General features: G+C 40.5%; 1 long non-coding RNA gene across 10 annotated transcripts in view; it reads right to left on the bottom strand.

Moving 5' to 3' along the window:
* LOC129639603 (uncharacterized) overlaps positions 1-19,798 on the bottom strand; it is a 206,896-nt gene that overhangs the window by 129,248 nt on the left and 57,850 nt on the right. The window contains exons 6-7 of one of the 10 annotated variants that reach the window (XR_008708494.1): positions 8,904-8,976; positions 4,826-6,140 (exon numbers count right to left, since the gene is read on the bottom strand). The exons of 8 other annotated variants lie outside the window; for them this stretch is intronic. This is a non-coding gene — a long non-coding RNA (uncharacterized LOC129639603). Of the gene's footprint in view, positions 1-4,825; positions 6,141-8,903; positions 8,977-19,798 lie in introns of those variants that run through there. One more of the 10 variants, XR_008708497.1, reaches the window with a different exon arrangement.

Here is a 19,798-nt window from a genome sequence, read left to right on the forward strand (position 1 = left end):
TGTTGATGTAGTTCTAAATGGCTTCCCACTTGGGGGTTGTTCCACTCCTCACAGAACTACAGAGACATACGGTAAAGGTAAAAGAGAGATAGAAGGCAGGTCTGCATACTAGAATGGCATTTTCTCAACAACTGCTTGGAAAATCTGACCACCATCTGAATTCCCTCTATCCTGGGGCTAAGCAATAGGGGAACAAAATAAGATATACATTCTCATAAAATCTGAAAGTTGAGAGAGAGGAGGTATAGAAAGACCTGACACTGTGGCAACACAGGAAGTATATTTTCAGGGTGTCTTCCATTTCCACACTAAATCTCTTCTCAAGGACTTGCCTCTTTGCTTAGCTTGGCAGTCAGTCATAGATGTACTACTAAATAGCTGCAACTTTGAGCACATAAGTTGAACCTCTCTGGGTTTCAGTTGCTTCATATGTAAGGTGAGGGGGTGGGAAATAATAAAATTTATCTTACAGAGTCCTTACAAGGATTCAAAGAAGGAATACAGCAACTGGAGAATATCTAGTTCAGAGCCTGACACATAAAATATGCTTAAATTCCTAGTTCAAAGTCCATCTGATTGACTTTTGTCACTTGAAATGATAATCAACACTGTTTTATGTGTTTTCCCCTTCATGTAGCATGCATGCATTTTAAGTCTTTCACTGTCTCCAGTTAGAAGATTTGTTAATTACTAATGAATATTTCAGGAAAGATAGAGAGCAATGAAAAAGATTTTTCGTGGATGGTTGAGAAAGCAAAGGGTCTTTCCACTTTCCTTTGGCCATCAAAAGAAATACTAATCATCCCCAGGTGACGTGTCAGGATCAGAGTTCTAAGTCCTTGCAAAGATGTGACTATATGTTACCACTATAAGGGAGTAAAGACTTATGATCAACAATTCTATCTAACATGGGACAAAGTGAGAAAGGGACGTGAAAACTGGAGCCTAGGTCAATAGTATAGGTGGGACGTAGGGGTAGAGAGAAGGACAACCATTGTAGGGAGAGGAAATCACATAAGACATGTAACAACACGCGGCTATGATATGGATGTTTCTGAATTCCAGGCCATGGTATTTGGAATAGTTTAGCTCTTCAACTGTTTATTTAAAAGATGAATCAATATGAGGTAGCTCTATTTGCTTATATATGCCCCTAAGTCTTTCAGGTCTAACAAATCTTGAAAGACTGAATGAGTTGGCAAAAAAAGAATGAGTATTTGGTGATTTGAGTGTAATTCCTAGGGCCTTCCTAGAACCATCTGTGAGGTGAGTCTTGGCAAAGGAGCAAATTAAATAATTGTGTCATTAAGCAACATGCATATTCATGCAGACACTATTGTTTACACAGTTTTTTCTGTCATGGCTAAATAAAACACAGCACCATTTACGTGCAAATCACCACATAATGATTCTACCAGACTTCTAAATGACTGGAGGAGGTATTATTGGGTACTGGCTTTCCAGGTCCCTGGGAATTATGGTGAGCCATCCAATAAAAGTGAGTTGGTCTGCTCCATCAGACAAAGAAACAAAGGAGAGCAAGACTGTGAGCCCAGGGAGGCAGAGCATCTACAAATCACAAGGGCCTGGACAAAAATGAATCAGAGGCCAGGTAAGGCACAGAAAGAATCTCCTGTTGAGAAGAATGTGACACTAGCGAAGAGGACTGGTGTTACTGAGTGTCTACAATGTATCAGGTGCTGTGCTAAGAGTTTTAACAAATTACCTCAAGGAATCTTCTTAATAACCAGGATTGTAGTCTCCTATTACAGATGAAGAAACTGAGACTCACCAAGGCTTGCCTTGGTGATACTAGCTAATAAATTAGTTCTCTCTAAATCCAAAGTCCTTCTACCACAGCATGTTATCTCCACACAAAGAGGATAAAAATATTTGGGAAAATGGCCAGGCAAACAGCACAGAGTAAGTTCACAGGGAATAAGTAAAGGCTGGAGTGAAGTAAGGTGAGGCACAAGGGATAAAATAGAATCTAGGGGGGAAAGTAGCACAAACAACAAAAGAACAACCATAAATTGTCTTTATATCTTTCACCTCAGGTAAGAACCAATCCTGAATGAGACTGGCCTGGAACCTTGAAAAAGACAAACAGGACAAGTAAGCCTGAGTGCTTAGCACCACTGGCTGGCCAACTGGACCCTGCATTCAAAGCTTTCTCAGTCAGAGACTCTTCCCTGATGGACCCTTCATGTGGATATTAGCACAACTGGCTTCTTTAGCTTTTCACACTAGTGAGTAGCTTGTGTAAATTTTAAACTGCAGAGAAATGCCATTGTGTGAACTCTGTGTTTGTTCCTCTGCTGGCCCACTGAACATTCATGTTTGCAGAAAAAGCTGTTTACAGCTGCTTACTCTGCTCTTCTAAGCAAAGAACGCTAGAAGACTAGTATTTGTACTAGGCAGGCACCATATTGAGACCCTAAGGAGAAGAGCCTCAGAGCTTCTCTTTTTCCAGAAATCTGGAGTGCTTTTTGAGAGCAGTTGCTGAGGGGGCAAAGAAGGGTAGCCCAAGATAATACTAAAAGATAAAACTTCCCATGAAGTTTTGTGTGAACCTATTTCGTACGGGTTGGGAATTCTTGAATTATAGGAATTGGCCAGATAAAGTCTTTTCTGTTTACTAGCATGGCTGACCACACATGTAAGTGGCCTGATTCTAGGAATTTGCTCACAGAAAGAGAATTCCTTCCCCAAGATTCAATCCATGCTATTGAAAAGTATTTTTGATCCCTGTTAAAATGTAAACATCTTTGGGCAGGGTAACTTTTTATGTGTTAACTTTTATCAGCTGTACTTCTCTGGACTTTTTCATCTAGAACAGGCTCAGCAAACTTTTCCTGTAAAGGATCAGATAGTAAATATTCTTGTTTTTCCATGCCTACGCAACTCTGCAGCCATAAGAAAAAAAAATTTAAAAAAAAACAGCCATAGATACTAAACAAGTGTGGCAGTATTCTGGGCTGATTCATGTCAATATACAGCAAAAACCACCACAGTAGTGTAAAGTAATTATCTTCCAATTAAAATAAATTAATTAATTCTTTTAAAAAGTGTGTCAGTATTCCAATAAAACTTTACCATTAAAAAGAAAAGAATTGGCTAGCCAAATTCTGCCAATCTCTGACCTAGACAGAAGTTCTCTGAGCAAGAAGGCTAAGATCCCTCATCAGCGGAGGCAGGAGAAATGTGAGAGATTGCTCTACAGGGCAACTAAGTGGGTTAAAGATGACAAAGGCCATTATGAGTTCTTCAAATAATTAAAATCTAAAGGAAGATTCTATCTAGACAATGTGGATTGGCATACAAAAGGATACAAGAATGTACATTTTCTGGGAAAAAAATGGTCCTTGTCTTTTATCAGATTTTCAAAAACACTGATGACACCATATAGGATGGAATCCCATAGCATAAAGGGGAACATCTTGTCCTGTAAACCTACCTTCCCCAGACCCACCCACATCTACCAGTGAAGTTTGGTGACTACTATTATGTCCACTCACATATATTTCAGCAATCATCCTAAAGAAACCTATGTTTCACTACCGCCTCCTTTTGGTAGCTATTTACTTACATTAATTGCAAAAAAAAAAAAAAAGCAAATATTCATCACTAAAAGGTTGAGTCTAGGATTCTACCTATTCTTAACCTGATCCTGGATAATGAAAATAAAATTATGTACTTACAGTTAATGAGCCAATTAATGCTCTACCAGACACTGCTTATCTTTCATTCTTTTATTTTGGGCATAAATCGATTCTATACACAGAGATACAATCATCAGAATCAGTCCTATTCAAAGTGAACAGAAGTAATGGAGTGCACTGGTAGGTTGAGGCTATGATTTGGGGGCATAAAAAGGCAATCTTTGGGTTCTAGTGTTAGATCATGCAAAGAGCTTGGAAATTGTCACTCCTGTCCTTGAAACAATAAAAAGCTGGACAAAAAAAAAAGTCATTAACCTTTCTTGGACCCATGATCTAGACAGACAGTAACATTCAGAGTGACATAGTCCTTGAGTTTACCTACCTGGAACAAAAACCACCGAAATCCACAAGCTTACAGGGACATTTAAATGATCATTTTGACAAATTTCTGAAGGCTAAATGCAAACTACCTTGAAAATGAGAAACTCCTGGGGGCTGCAGTCTTAGGAAGGCTCCTCACATGTATGTGGGATTTCACTCCAGGAAGTCACCAGGTTCTCACAGTGAGGATATGAAAACGATCTCCTTGTGGCCATGGCTGATAATTACTAATAAATCATTAATATAATTTTAAATGTTTAAAAAAAGAAGTATAAGTGATATGGTAAGAAAGGAGATGAAATGAAACCATACAAAAATATTCAATTAAAACCAGGAAAAGCAGAAAAAGAGATTAAAAAGAAATAGCAAACATGTACTAGAAAACAGTTGCAAAGATTGTAGCTATAATCTAACTACACAAATCCTTAATTTCATTTTGAATGCTTTAAATATACCAGCTAACAATATGATATGGAGTGGAGGGAAGCTCTGTAAATACTCTTGTAACTTTTCTGTATACCTAAAACTATTCTAAAATTAAAAGTTTATTATTAAATATTAATTTTAAAATGCAAACTTCATTCCAAAATATATCTTCCTGGCCCACTACCATAGAATTTGAAGTGCCACCATAAAGACCCATCACCTCTAATTCTTATTTTGTAAACGCATCAGGGTATCATATTAAGCCTTATGGTTATCTTGATTAACACTCAAGACTGGTGTTTTTCTCTCACCAGTTTTTTAACTCACTAAGGACAGGACTGAAAGAACTAGGCTTTTCACTGAGAAGGGACGGTTACAATGGATCTGGCATGGCCAGGAAGGCAGAGAGGAATTGCGTGCCCCAGCAGGTTACCAATCCTGAGGGCCCAGGACCTGTGTTTGTGAAACCTATGGAATCAACAAGGTAAGCAGGCATATTGAAGCAGTTCAAACCTGCATGTGAAGAGGAGGACCTTCTGGCTCCTGCTGACTTTTATCTCAAGGGCCTTAGCTTGGTATAACAGTACTTCTTCTAGCGGCACTCTCTCAGAGCAGTTCACAACACCTCAAATTAAAAGCCGACCCTCCCTGGTGATTTATTACTTTAGAACTCCACACAATTGGTGAGGGAATTTCAGGAGCACTTGAATGCCTATTTTGTCACAAGTTACAGGAAGGCTGAGAAGAAATGGTTAAAGGAGTGGCTAATTATGTGGTTTTGGAAAAGACTCTTGAGAGTCCCTTGGACTGTAAGGAGATCCAACCAGTCCATCCTAAAGGAGATCAGTCCTGGGTGTTCATTGGAAGGACTGATGCTGAGGCTGAAACTCCAGTACTTTGGCCACCTCATGTGAAGAGTTGACTCATTTGAAAAGACCCTGATGCTGGGAGGGATTGGGGGCAGGAGGAGAAGGGGACAACAGAGGATGAGATGGTTGGGTGGCATCACTGACTCGATGGATGTGAGTCTGAGTGAACTCCAGGAGTTGGTGATGGACAGGGACGCCTGGCATGCTGTGATTCATGGGGTTGCAAAGAGTCGGACACAACTGAGCGGCTGAACTGAACTGAATTATGGAGAGGAATACAAACTCAGTGGTTTTGCCTCCCAGACATGTTTCAACTGGTGGCTGGGTTCAGCTTAGCAGAGGTGAAATCTCACTTAGCCAAATCAACATGCCTGTGAAAATATCCAGGGGATGAGCGTGAGAAAATCAAATTTTTACCAAGCAAACACTATTTGCTCCTTGGATTTGCTATCACTTCAGGAATGTTTTAAATTCATCTCTCCTAGATCTTCAATGTGCTATGATCCACTAACATAAGCTCTCTGCCTCCTCCTCTAGTTTATCTGCAACAAGTTATATGTAATTCTGTAAATAAATAATTAAAAACAGTAGGAAAGCCTCTTATTTAATGGTTTGCCACCATGAGTCCTTCTCCTTAAACCAAGAATTCTTCTGCCTATGTCAATTATCCCTCCTTTATGCATCTGCAGGCCTTGGTTTTCTGAAGCAGAGCATGTCTGTTGTTCCACGGGTTTTTCACAGAGGAATGGTTTACAGGCAGAGCTGGACAAAGAGAAACAGCTTGCTCCAACAGTTTCCAGATCTAGATTATCAGAATCACATGGAAAGCTAGTTAACATACAGATTTCCAGGTCATGCCAATCACCTACTGACTGAATCCCTGGAGGTAAGGCATAAGGATGAGTATGCTAAAAGCATTTTAATTCTAGCTATAATTAAATAAAGACACCCTCCCACCCCCATCCAGTGATTCCAATGATTAAAAAGATTTGAAAACACATGTTTACTTTGCAACCCCATGGACTGTAGCCCTCCAGGCTTCTCTGTCCATGGGATTTCCCAGGCAAGAATCCTGGATTGGGTTGACATTTCCTCCTCCAAGGGATCTTCCTGACCCATGGATCAAACCCAAGTCTCCTGCATTGGCAGTCAGATTCTTTACCAATGAGACACCAGGGAAGACCCATTTTGAAAACACTGGTCTAATCCAAATTCCAACTAAAGGTTAGCAGTCAGGACAACAGAGCCACATTGAGCAACTACATTTGGTTGGAATACTTCTGAGGAGCACAGTACCATGTGATAGAGGAGATCTACGTAAAAACTGGTTTATTAAATCCTATTCATTTATGTTTATAGTCTGCTATCAGTATAAGGAATGTATTTGCTTCTGTTCAAGCAAATCAACCTTCCTAGTTCTTAATTCAGTCTTACCTCAACCACTAGAAACCATTCGAGAAACATTCCATTTCTTCACCTTAATCCACCATACAGCATGGGGTCAGTACCAGAATTTAAACACTGATTCATAATTTACCAACTATAAACAGCAACATTCACAGGGAAGCTTCCAGAATTTTCTAGAGTACATGACTCTCTAAATTTGGTTGGGCAAATACCCAAGAGGCCAAATCACCAGGCAAAGTATTCTGGTGGTTGAGCTATAGCAATCCTTTCATTCTCAACCAGAAGAACTCAGCAGATTCTTCTACCCTATACAATTGTCTCCAAATGTAACTTCCAAGTATAGACCTTAGAACATCATTTTCTGAGATATACTATACTGAACACTTCACTTGGAAATCAGAAGACATCCAGTTAGTTGATCTTAGATAAATCATTTTTTCTCTCTGAACCTTAGTTTTCATATCTGTAAAATATTTGGCAAAACTAATACAATTATGTAGAGTTTAAAAATAAAATAAAATTTAAAAAAAAATAATAAAATAATAATAAAATTAAAAAAAGAGAAAAAAAATAGTTAGAAACTTATGACAAAGGATGTTCAAGCAGAGGTGACCTCGCAATGCAATAGAAAGAACTCTATTGTAGAACAGGACATCTATGGCCCCTGGGGACTCAAAATTTCTCAAGTTCTCTGTTTTTACAATAAAAATATCAACCCTGAAAAGTGATTTTATATGCAAGGAAAAAAAAATAAAATAAAATAATGGAACTGAACTGAACAAGCTTTTGGAATTATAACCCTAATTGTTCATTGAACTGAGTAGAACCATTTGTAGTATGAGTTCTGGACTTCTCAGGGCTCTAATTATATGTGAGGAATCTGAGAAGGAACTCCAAGACTTACTTGCTTAGTATTAAATTCAGCCCCAAAGAACTACAGATTTCATCCCAGCCAGTGCTGGGCCAGTAAGCTACCCAATCACAAGTCAAGGGAACCAGAGAAAACAGTCTGTTACAATGCTGCTCTTAGTCTGAGAGGACCAGTCAGGAAACCCTTGACTTTCAGGATAACTGAGTTCCATGAATGCCAAAGAAAATGGTATAAAGGCTGTTATCCCAATTCTAAATCCCCAAAGTAAGATAAAATCCTGAGTCTTTCCATCTGGACAAGGTTTGTTCAACCTTAGCACCTGGTGGTAGCAATGAAGACAGAGCCGCATGCCTTTTGTATAGCCCCTTACAGGGTGGTGCTACTGGCAAAGAGCCCGCCTGCCAGTTCAGCAGTCATAAAGAGACACAGGTTCAATCCTTGGGTCAGGAAGACCCCCTGGAGTAGGAAATGGCAACCTACTCCAGTATTCTTGCCTGGAAAATCCCATGGACAGAGGAGCCTGGCAGGCTACAGTCCATGAGGTTGCAAAAAGTCAGACATGACTAAAGCCACTTAGCATTAAACTCCAAAGACCAAAATAATGTGGTCAGTGGTTAGTAGACATATTCTAGCTCTTTGGAAAGACATATTTTTGTCTCCTTCATATTTGGGTCCTTATTTTACTTGGTCTCAATTGTATGATTGCTTTGCTATCTGGATCTTTGCTGCCAGTTTCCCATCTGCCTTCTGACTGGGATCATCATTTCTGTTGAAAAAAATCCTCTTTCTGGCCAAACCACAGGCACGAATTTGTTTGGTTTCGGGTTGTAATTTTTTTCCTTTTTTTTTCTTTCTTTCTTTCTTCCTTTTTTCTCTGGTGTGGGTTGGCAGGAGGAAGCGAAGGTATTATTTTGGTCCCCAAAGCATAGCTCAAGTTTCACACTATAAAGCTAACCAGTCTCATAAAACATCATGACAACATCCTCGCCTCTTCTACTGAAAGCCCATAAATAACAGAGGAGGCCATGGGAAGCCCATTTCCCCTCAAAGCATACAAGTATCCTTTTATAATAGTGTTTTTAGAGGTTAGGACCCACACCCAAATATATCACACCTCTGAATGACATGGTTAGGTTGGAGAGCCATGCTTTGATGGGTGGTGACAGAAACTACTTTCATAGCACGCTGTCCTTTATTTGAAAAACGGAATTTCCCATCACCAAATGAGGCTACATTTCCAGGAAGCCATAAAGTTGCTGACTACCCGCAATGTCAGCACAAACTCACCATATCTGTATTACCAAAATGGATAGACTATTTTTCTCACTGTTTAAGTCACCATTGCCATAATTATAAAAGCCTGCAAAAAAAAAAAAAAAAACCTCTGGTACTTAAGGTTCTACTGGTTGTAATGTACATGTAAAAATCTAATGGAATAGGGGAGGGGGAGAGGGAAAGAGAAGGACAGAATGACTCTGAAAATAAACTTTTCTCAGGTACAGATCTTCTCATACACTAGATCCCTTCTGCATTCTAAGGACCCAGAGTACAGGTCATAATCTGAAATAGGAAATGGATACCTTGTGGAAGATGCCTCAGTTCTCAGACTAATAGGGTAAGATGTGAATTAACCAACATAACCACTTATCCAACTCCTTGTACACAGAGCCCTCCAATCTTCTCTCCTGGGATCATTTAGTCCCATGCTTCGGCTGCAATGCTTTTCCAACCTCTGGAGTCAATTAGTACTCTAGTCAGAGAGAATATAAGAAACTCATAATTGGTATGAGATCCTGGCTGCAGATACTCCTCCAAAATAAAACTGTTTTTGTTTGTTTATTCTTTACAATCATCAAGTTCTGTCTGATTTTTTGCTCCAATAACTGCCCCCCTTTTTACATGAATGTGTGCTTAATGTATTGGGGTTGGCCAAAACCAGCCTCTGGGAATTGGTGAAGCTCTGGGAGTTGGTGATGGACAGGGAAGCCTGGGGTGCTGTAGTCCATGGGGTCACAAAGAGTCAGACATGACTGAGTGACTGAAATGAAAACCAACCTGGAAAAACCTGAATGAACTTTTTGGCCCACCCAATGTTTGAGGAACAGCAAGCTGGTTGTTGTGGCCAAAATGGTGTGAACTAAGGGAGAGCAGCAAAAGGATGAGATAAGGAACTAGAGGCCCAATCACAGTCCATTGTCAGGACTTTGGATTTTGCTAAAATGAGATGGGAAGTCATCAGCTTTTGAGCTGAGAATTGATAGGAGGAGATATATTTTAACACCACGATTCTGGACATAATATGGAAAGTAGATTGAGTAGGGCATGGGGGACAGCCAGGAGGCCAGTAAGATTATTGGTCTAGTCCAGGTGAGAGGGAACGGTGGCTCAGACCAAGGAGATAGCTTCAGGAAGGTTGTCAGAGGTCATCATCTCTGATGGTTCAGTTCAGTTCAGTTCAGTCGCTCAGTCATGTCCTACTCTTTACGACCCCATGAATCACAGCACACCAGGCCTCCCTGTCCATCACCAACTCCCGGAGTTCACTCAGACTCACATCCATCGAATCAGTGATGCCATCCAGCCATCTCATCCTCTGTCGTCTCCTTCTCCTCCTGCCCCCAATCCCTCCCAGCATCAGAGTCTTTTCCAATGAGTCAACTCTTTGCATGAGGTGGCCAAAGTACTAGAGTTGCAGCTTCAGCATCATTCCCTCCAAAGAAATCCCAGGGCTGATCTCCTTCAGAATGGACTGGTTGGATCTCTTTGCAGTCCAATGGACTCTCAAGAATCTTCTCCAACACCACAGTTCAAAAGCATCAATTCTTTGGCGCTCAGCCTTCTTCACAGTCCAACTCTCACATCCATACATGACCACGGGAAAAACCATAGCCTTGACTAGACGGACCTTTGTTGGCAAAGTAATGTCTCTGCTTTTGAATATGCTATCTAGGTTGGGCATAACTTTCCTTCCAAGGAGTAAGCGTCTTTTAATTTCATGGCTGCAGTCACCATCTGCAGTGATTTTGGAGCCCAAAAAAATAAAGTCTGACACTGTTTCCACTGTTTTGCCATCTATTTCCCATGAAGTGATGGGGCCGGATGCCATGATCTTTGTTCTCTGAATGTTGAGTTTTAAGCCAAATTTTTCCCTCTCCACTTTCACTTTCATCAAGAGGCTTTTGAGTTCCTCTTCACTTTCTGCCATAAGGGTGGTGTCATCTGCATATCTGAGGTTATTGATATTTCTCCCGGCAATCTTGATTCCAGCTTGTGTTTCTTCCAGTCCAATGTTTCTCATGATGTACTCTGCATATAAGTTAAATAAGCAGGGTGACAATATACAGCCTTGACATACTCCTTTTCCTATTTGGAACCAGGTTAGCACACCAGAATCCCTGAGCCTGCCTTTGCCAATGTTACTGCTGCACAGATTTGGAGACCCCATCCTCCATTGCTGCTCTCTCCCAGCCCAGCCAACTAGCTGGATCATTAGCTGAGGCTGGATTAGCTGAGGCCAATGTGACTCAGGCCAGTTCTAGACACTTCAGGACTGGCACCTGTTCTGTGCCTGAAGATTGATAGTGTCTGTATATGCTTTTACAGCCAGGAATTTATAAGTGAACTTGCCCTCATAACCCAAGACACTACCCCATGAGACATTAGATTGGCCCACAGAAACTCAAGACTCTACCCTCACTCCCAGCAGCACAGCTGAGTGTCCTTGCCTTCAACAGCTCTGTGTAAAGAAGCTGTACTGCTGTAATACTGTTTTGAGTGCTGGTTATGCCGCAAAGCATTGTGCAGATTTCTCAACATGAATTATTTCATTGAAACCTTTCAACAAACCTATGAGACAGCGTCTCTCATTACTCACTTGTGATGCTTAGTTTTATGTGTTAACCTGACTAGGTTACAGTACCCAGGTAGTCAATCAGATGCTAATCTATGTGTTACTGCAAAGGTGTTTTCTAGATGTGGTTAACACAAACAGTTTAAGGAGGTCTGTGCCTCATCCAACCAGTTGGAAGGCCTTAAAAGCAAAACTGAGCTTTTCCAGAGAAGAAAAAATTCTGCCTCAAAACTGCAGCATCAACTCCTGCCTGAATTTCTAGCCTGCCAGCCTGTTCTACAGATTTCCGGCGTGCCAGCCCCCACAATCAAGTGAACCGATTCCTTGAAATATATATATATCCTACCGGTTCTGTTTCTCTGGAGAACACTGACTGATAGACCATTTTGACAGATGAATAATGAGATTCAAAGTAGTTAAGTTGCTCAAGGTCACAACAGCTACTAAGTGCAAAGGAGCAGATGCAAGGAAACTGACTCCAAACCACATATCCCATCTCCTGCTTCCTCTAAAATATCTAAATCCATTTTTTTTAAAACTGAGGCTAAGAAATCTCATAGTAGTACTTCAAGGGTCTGTGTACTTATTATAATATTAATAGCTTATTATTATTAGATACTTGTTATACTTATTATTGCTATCATTTACCAAGTCATTGCTTAATGTCAAGCATTGTGATGAGCATTTTCCATGCATTGTTTATCTTATGAAATCCTGATAACAACTATACAAGGTAGTTAATATTATCATCATTTTATAAATGGTAAATGTGAAGATCAGAGATGTTATGTAACTTGTCCAAAGTCACACAGCTAGTAAAAGGCAGCGTTGAGATTCCATATCATTGCTCTGGCCTGACTTCTGAACTAGTGTGAGTAGAACCAGTGATTGCCCAGCCCTAGATTCTTAGGAGCCATCGTTAATCCACTGAATCAGTTTATTACTTTTATAGGGCCATGTCTCTGCTTGCTTAGGGTCCTTGGCTCCTGACCCACCTCCAGAATCAATTAAACTTCTAGAACAGTCTCTAAAGGTACTGGATCTATCATTTATACTATGCATTACTGGATTCCATCCTAGGTAGGCACGATTTATGAGGTCAATAGATCTTATAAAGAGGCATTAAGGTATACATAGGCCAAGTTTTCTGACTCATGGAATAAGCTTTGAAGTCAGAATACTTAGGTTCAGCTCTCTGACCTTGAGTATGGTGGTTTAGTCGCTAAGTTGTGCCCAACTCTTGCAACCCCATGGACTGTAGCCTGCCAGGCTCCTCTGTCCATGGAATTTTCCAGGCAAGAATACTGGAGTGGGTTGCCATTTGCTTCTCCAGGGGATCTTCCTGACCCAGGAATCGAACCCAGGTATCCTGCATTGCAGGCAGATTCTTTACCAACTGAGCTATGAGGGAAGTGACCTTGAGTATATCAGCTAACTTTTCTGAACCTTAGTTCATTCATTAGTAAAATGAAAATAATTGTTATGGGGTTGTTTTGAGAATTAAAAAGGTAATGTGAGAAACCATTAGGCTGGAGTATAGGCTCACCAAATGTGAGGTATATACAGTTATAGAACCATCAGCCCTGGCTGTTGGGGCCAGAAGCTGAGCTGAGCACCTAAGCAGGCACCCTGGGATTTCTGACTGGGCTCCAAACTGGAACAAACTGCTCAAGAACAAACACAGCCAGGTCTTTATAATTCACTGGGTAGACCTTATGCTCAGTAAGCAGTATCTTAAAACCAAATCGGCTCAAATCAGAGTTAGAGAAAAGAAAAATGATGTGTTCTAACCAACATTCTTATACCTTTAGCATTGTGTAGTAAGAGATACCATTTCACCTTTAGTTCCTTTCAGCTCTATTTTTGTGAGCTCCTACTTTGTGTCAGGGCCTGTGCTAGGTATTGGGGTATAGGAAGAATGAGGTATCATCTTGTTCTCAATCAGTTCCAAGTCTAATGGGTTCATGGGAGTGGAAGAGTGAAAACAGACAAGAGTATTTTACATAGCCAATGTTTATGTGACACTTACTTTATGCCAGGTACTCTTTTAAAGTCTTGTATCAACATAGTGAAGTAGCTATAATTATTATTCCTATTTAACAGATGAGGCAACTGAGACATAGCAACACAGAGTAACTCATCCAAGGTTACTTTGCTAATAAATGACAGAGCCAGGATTGGGATAGACCTCACTATACTACTGTACTCAAACAAGATTTCCTTGTTACTTGTCAGGATACCTCCTGGAGATGACTGGAAGAGCCTTGCAAGGCTCCAGAGACTCTAGAGGACTGGTGAATGTTAATATCCTCTAAAAAGTGGCAAATTCCTTAATAGCAAAGCAGAGAATAACCAGAACATCAAACAATGAATTTTACTGCCTGCAATGTGGGAGACCTGGGTTCGATACCTGGGTCGGGAAGATCCCCTGGAGAAGGAAATGGCAACCCACTCCAGCACTCTTGCCTGGAAAATCCCATGGACGGAGGAGCCTGATAGGCTACAGTTCATGGGGTCACAAAGAGTCGGACATGACTGAGCGACTTCACTCACTCACACATAGAACAGCAAAAATATGAGAGGTTCTCTTTATTAGTTATATTTTACTGTATTAATAATTACCCCAAAACTCAGGAGCTTAAAATAATAAACACTTATTATCTCTCAGTTTCTGTAGGTCAGGAGTTTGTACCTAGCTTAGCTAGGTGCCTCTGGTTCGAGGTATTTTATGAGGTCACAATCAAACTGCCAGTCAGGGTTGCAACCTCATCTGAAGGCTCAAATGAGGGAGGATCTACTTCAGAGCTCACTCATATGGTTGCTGCCAGGACTCAGTTCCTCACAGTCTCAAGGGCTCAAGTCACAGGGCTCAAGGGTTCAGGTCAGAGAGCTTAAGTCTTCACTGGATGTCTACCTCAGTTCCATCCTGGGCCTCTCCTATAGGTCAACTCACGACATGGCAGTGGTCTTCCCTCAGGGTGAGTAAACAGAGAGAGAGAGAGAGAGAGAGGAAGCTCCCAAGACAGAATTACCATTTTTTTAATAATCCAGTCTAGGAAGTGACATCCCTTTACCTCTGGTGTGTCCTGTTTGTTAGAAGACAGTAAATAATTTCAGCTTATACTAAGAGGGAGAAGATTACACAGGAAGTGAGTACCAAGAGTTGGGGAATGGGGAGGGGGCATCTTAGAAGCTATCTAGTACAGTCTTTAATATCATCCAAAGGCAGGAAACTTGGCATCAGCTCTCCCAATAGTTCCTTCGTCTGGCTTGTTGCCTTCGAGTACTAGAGTATCCTGCACCATTTCAGAAGAAATCCTTGTACTGAAAATCAGACACGAAATCTAATCATACAGCCTATATTAAGATTTTACTTGCACTTCTACGGTTTTCATTAGTTTCATTTGTACCCTTACTTCTAACCTTTGCCAGATAGGGGTTTTTTAAGTGCTATAAAACTAGATTGTTCCATCCTTGACTTGTCACCATGTCTGTTTCATTCTTCAAAAGACACCTCTTGACTCAGCTCCAGGGAAACTTCCCTAATGAATCTTGCCTGGAATAAGGGGATTTTCTTGCCTGAGACCCAAGTCAGTTCCTTTAAGACATGAATATAGACAAATAGCAGCAGGTTATGTGTGGAATTTGGAATAGACAAGGTTGATGACACTTTTTCCCTGCCTCACATAGAAGCAGGTATACCCACAAGCTTTTAAACATTTATTATATGTAATTAACACTTATGAAAACAAGGTTACACTCACTGGCAAAAAGAACAAAGTGGTATGGGTTCTCCCCTAAGACAAGTGCTTACTTCAGTGCTTCTTGCTTATTATTTCCAACATTTCCAATTTTCTGGACTCTGGGCCTACATGGATCTCTTTTACACTTCCTGTCCTAGCCAGCCTAACAAGTATTGACCTCTGAGCTGTCTGATACTGCTGCCTTTGGTTAACTAAGTTTGCCTATCAGCACAGTCAACCTGATATTTCTTAAGAGAGTTTGTTCCTCCAAGCTGAAACTTTTTGCTTGTTCCACTTAATCTAACACAACCAGGAGTTCTGGTCCCTCCTACCCACCCTCTATCCTGCTGCCACCTATTCCATACTATAAAAACTATCCTCCTTCATCTTGAGCAAATTCTGTGCCGTTATAAGGAAATTTGTGCCTTTAGGCACATACTTCTTGTTGAAACCTCACCCAAGCCTGTTCTAATCTAGGCTTTATATCAAACTTGAAAATATTGCTTTCAAATCCCTATGTGGTGTGCCTAGTCACCAGTCATGACCAACTCTTTGTGACCCCATGGACTGTAGCCCGCCAGGCTCCTCTGTCCATGGGGATTTTTCAGGCAAGAACACTAGAGTGGGTTGCCATGCCCTCCTCCAGGGGATCTTCCTGACCCAGGGATTGCACTCATGTCTCCCGCATTGCAGGCAGATTCTTTGCCATCTGAGCCACCAGAGAAGCCCTCAAGTCCCTATATCTACCATCAAATGTACCTGTTTCCTGGCCAGTGCCCTCAGAACACTCTACCTGATAAAACATGCTGAGTTGTTGATTATTGGGAATACCTTGATGAATTGCCCTATATAGAAGGATTCCCACTTTAGTTACTGAAGGAAAAAAAAAAATGCCAGAGCACAAAGTAAATAGTTATAGTAGAATTTCTGGCTCTCTTGCAGAACAGTGAAATTATTATTTTGGATATAATGAAATATATAATGAAATATACAAAAGGCAGGGGAACCAGAGATCAAATTCCCAACATCCACTGGATCATGGAAAAAGCAAGGGAATTCCAGAAAAAACATCTGCTTCATTGACTACAAGAAAGCCTTTGACAGTGTGTATCACAACAAACCGTGGAATATTCTTAAAGAGATGGGAATACCAGACCACCTTACCTGTCTCCTGAGAAATCTGTATGCAGGTCAAGAAGCAGCAGTTAGAACCAAACATGGAACAACAGATTGGTTCCAAATTGGGAAAGGAGTACATCAAGGCTGTACATTGTCACCGTGCTTATTTAACTTATATGCAGAGTACATCATGCAAAATGCCAGACTGGATGAAACACAAGCTGGAATCAAGATTGTCAGGAGAAACATCAATAACCTCAGATATGCAGATGACACCACCTTTATGGCAGAAAGTGAAGAAGAATGAAAGAGCTTCTTGATGAAGGTGAAGAGGAAAGTGAAAAATGTGGCTTAAAACTCAACATTCAAAACACTAAGATCATGGCATCTGATCCCATCACTTCATGGCAAATACATGGGGGAAAAGTGGAAGCAAAGACAGGATTTATTTTCTTGGTCTCCAGAATCACTGCAGATGGTGACTGTAGCCATGAAATTAAAAGACACTTACTCCTTGGAAGAAAAGCTATAACAAACCAAGACAGCATATTATAGAGCAGAGACATCACTTTGCCAACAAAGGTCCATATAGTCAAAGCTATGGCTTTCCCAGTAGTCATGTATGGATGTGAGAATTGGACCACAAAGAAGGCTGCATGCCAGAGAATTGATGCTTTCAAACTCTGGTGCTGCAGAAGACTCCTGAGATCCCTTGGACAGCCAAGAGATTAAACCAGTCAATTCTAAAGAAAATCAACCCTGAATATTCATTAGAAGGACTGATGCTGAAGCTCCAATACTTTGGCCACCTGATGTGAAGAGCTGACTCACTGGAAAAGACCCTGTTGCTACAAAAGATTGAGGGCAGGAGGAGAAGAGGGTGACAGAGAGAGATGGTTGGATGGCATCACTGACTCAATGGACATGAGTTTGAGCAAACTCCAGGAGATAGTGAAGGACAGGGAATTCTGGCATGTTGCAGTTGATGGGTTTGCAAAGAGTCGGACACAATAAATGAACAACAATAATGAAATAATAGCATCCTTCAAGTTATACTATCGGTGCCCTCCTGCTCTACTTTATGGAAAGTGCAAGTCCTTCTAGAATGTTTATAAGCTAGAAAGAAATTCCTTAAAAAGACATCTATCTCAACACTAATGTGATGAAGCTGTTTTTAACCTACATACCTCTAAATATTTGGACATATTCTTAGGAAATCAGGAGTTTCTCTGAAGTCTTAATTTGTTTGAAAAATAAATGGACAATAGTGTACTGCATGGAAATGTGTACAACTTTACCAATTTTCCAGGCCAACATCTTCGGACTGCTTCCCCTTTTAAACCTTTGAAAGTATAATTACTACCAGCTATCTAGTTCCTATTGAACATAAGATTATCCAAAAGAAACATCTCCATTGTAGAGAAAAATCAAGCACCACTTTTATATAGCATTGTTTCCAAGGTACAGTGTATTCCAAGTTATGAAAATTTTCTTGATAAATGAACTTGTGGGAGTTAACTCATTTGCAAGTTAGGAGCTGCTTATGTTATATATGTGGCATTTTCCTGTTTTTAAACACTATGCTAGAGAAGATCCTGTGGTTCTTGGCTAATCAGAAGAAATCAAAATGTTTTCTATGGTGATATTTTCTTCATCTCACCAACACATAGTGAGAGACAGAGACCACCAGCTCCCAGACTGGATACAAGGATACTTGGGGAATTACAAAAATACCTTGGTAAGTTAAGTCTCAATTTCTTTTGCCTCCCACACGTACATGTACACAGTTTCCAAGAGGATCCATAAATAAACAAAATCTACCTGAAAACTTTAAACAAATGGCATTATTAATATCATTCTCTAATAAAAGGGAAGAAACAAACCAAAGTCCTGATCAAAAAAGTGTAGTCAGAGATCACTCATAGGAAGGGTCTTAATGGCAAACTGATCCCCATTTCCTTTCCTTTATGTCTGGAAGACAGAGACTGAGCTCCTTATATGATTTACATGGCCCTTCACAGTCAGGCCCCAGTGTAGCTTTCTGGGATTTTCTCTGTTTCTTGCTACACATAAACTTCCCATACCAGTCAAGTGTCCCTTCATAGTCCCTGAATATCAGTTCCTATGTACTTTTGCTTGCATCATCTCCCCCGCCTGCCTGGCTGAAACAACTTGTCTTTAATGACAGGAGGAAGTCAGGTATATTGAAAGGAGAGTGAGTTCTGGAGTGTGACAGGCCAAAGGTTCAGATCCTGGCTGTGCCGTTTAACAGTCATGTGCCTTTAGGCAAAGTATCTTAATTTCTCTAAATCTCTGTTCCCTAACCTGAAAAGTGAGGATGATAATGTTGCCTACCTTGTAGGAATATCATATGGGTTAAATAAGATAATGCATGAAAGGCACCTAGCCCACAGTAGGGCTCCAATAAATAGGATATGTCGTCATCATGATTATGCTTTTTCAGTTTTTAAGTCAAAGTTCAACCACCAGCCAAGCTCAAAGGGTTATCCCCTTTCTCTGAGCTCCAAGATCTTACTGCATCTGTATCACCTATCTAGTATTTTAACAGTATTAGTTTTATCATGGGTGCAAATATCTTATCTAGCCAAGTACACTGAAAGCTCTTTTAGGGCTAGGATTGTGTCAAGCCTTCTCTCTGTTCTCCCAGATAATCTTTTATACAGAGGAAAAGTGCCACCAAAAACAGACTTCCCTGTAGCTCATATGGTAAAAAATCTGCCTGCAATATAGGAGACCCAGGTTCAATACCTGGGTCGAGAAGATCCCATGGAGAAGGGAATGGCAACCAACTCCAGTATTTTTGCCTGGAGAATCCCATGGACACAGGAGCCTGGTAGGCTACAGTCCATGGGGTTGCAATGAGTCAGACACAACTGAGCAACTAACACTACTACTAAAATACCCCAGATATTTGTTGCTTGTCTTATAGATGCAGAGTCAGTAAGCATAATTGGAAGAATGATGGCCTAGGGTTTGAAAGATAATAAATAATAATGCCACTTGTAGCTAACATTTCTCTGAACACATAGTTACTAAAAATAATATACAGTAAGTATTTTCTATATGGTAAACACTCTTCCAGGCACTTGACAAACATGTCTTTTCAGTCTTACAACAACACTGTGATACAGGTATTATTAGCTCCATTTTACAGATGAGGAAACTGAGTCTCCCAGAAGTTAAGGAACTTTGGAGGAATTACATAGCTTGTAAATGGAGGAGGCAGAATCTAGATTATTTGACTCTGGATTCTAAGTTCTAAACCAATAGGCATATTGCCTTACTAAAGGGCAGATGCTATTCTAAGCACTTTACGAATTATCAAAGGTAACCAGATGGTACCTTGTTAATGTGAAAAAATCTACCTAATAGGAAGATTTTTAGCATTCATGGTTGAAAACATGGAGTTCTAGTACCTCAGACCATTCCCACAGTCATCCACTGCTGTA

This window comes from Bubalus kerabau, chromosome X (assembly GCF_029407905.1).
Source record: "Bubalus kerabau isolate K-KA32 ecotype Philippines breed swamp buffalo chromosome X, PCC_UOA_SB_1v2, whole genome shotgun sequence".
Lineage (NCBI taxonomy): Eukaryota > Metazoa > Chordata > Mammalia > Artiodactyla > Bovidae > Bubalus > Bubalus kerabau.